The sequence below is a fragment of the Ochotona princeps genome, chromosome 4 (genome assembly GCF_030435755.1).
Source record: "Ochotona princeps isolate mOchPri1 chromosome 4, mOchPri1.hap1, whole genome shotgun sequence".
NCBI classification, from domain to species: Eukaryota; Metazoa; Chordata; class Mammalia; order Lagomorpha; family Ochotonidae; genus Ochotona; species Ochotona princeps.
In genome coordinates, this window is record NC_080835.1 from 60,603,956 (window position 1) to 60,605,118 (window position 1,163).

General features: G+C 41.0%; 1 non-coding gene across 1 annotated transcript; it reads right to left on the reverse strand.

Moving 5' to 3' along the window:
* Nucleotides 1-652: 652 nt before the first annotated feature.
* LOC118759550 (U6 spliceosomal RNA) lies at nt 653-759 on the reverse strand. Its single transcript, XR_004996253.2, has one exon. It is a non-coding gene; the product is annotated as a U6 spliceosomal RNA (small nuclear RNA).
* Between the last annotated feature and the right edge of the window lie 404 nt (nt 760-1,163).

Consider the following 1,163-nt stretch of genomic DNA (forward strand, 5'->3'; position numbering starts at 1 on the left):
TCAAAGCTGTACCAGTCCAAAGCTAGGAGTTAGAAACTTCCTCTGAGTCTCCCAGGTGGATGCAGGTTCCCAAGGACTTGAGCCATTCTCTGCTGCTTTCCCAGACCTTTAGCAAGGAGCTGGATCAAAGGTGGAGTAGCTGGGCCATAAACTAGTGCTGGTATGAAATGTTGACACCATGGGGAGAGGATTAGGCACAATGCCACTACTCTGGCACTTGGATGGAATTTCTAACTTCTAGCTTCAGCCTGGCCAGAACTGACTGCTGTGGCTATTTGGCAAGTAAACTTGGAAAACAGAAAATCTCTCTCTCCCCTTTCTCTCTCTTTCTCTCTCCCACTACCACCACCCCACTCTTTCTCACTGACTTTTGAATACATAAAATAAATATTTTTAAAGTAGTAGATATCGAATGGCAAACAAAATTCCCTCAGCCCTTAAAATACCTTGAACTAGATGCTAATCTCAGGTAATTCCTTGTCCTTAATTGCCCCCAAACTCAAAACCACAGTTTTTCCATGACACAGAAAAAATACCACTTAAAATAAAGAGGGAAAGAGGAAATTGGAACCTCAAAGAAGTTTCCTGTACCCCACAAAATAAAGGGAAGACTAGCCTTTGGAGTATAAGGGGAATGTGAGAATTTTTTTTTTTAAATATGGAACGCTTCACGAATTTGCATGTCATCCTTGCGCAGGGGCCGTGCTAATCTTCTCTGTATCGTTCCAATTTTAGTATATGTGCTGCTGAAGCGAACACGAAAGTGAGAAATATTTAGTCAGAAAAAAGAAGCACATGATGTGTCAGAAGGCAAAATCCTGAGGATAGGCGGTCTGAACTGTGTGCCTCTCTCATTCCAGGAACTGAGGCAATCAGTGAGCAGCAGTGATCCCTTAACAATAGGATAAAAACAATCACACAGCCAGCTTAGCTGGAGAAGCACTTGAACTCATATTTCTAGAATCAGTGATTCAGTAAGTTTATTATACTGGATGTAATTGAACTGAATAAGTATGTCATCAATATGCTTTATTTCCTTACCTATAATTCCAGCACAATATGATCCATTTCTTGAATCATATGGTACACAATGACATGGTACATCATGAGAACAAACAATGCTTTTAGGAGAGGGCACAGGAGGTCATATCTCAGTGAGTTAG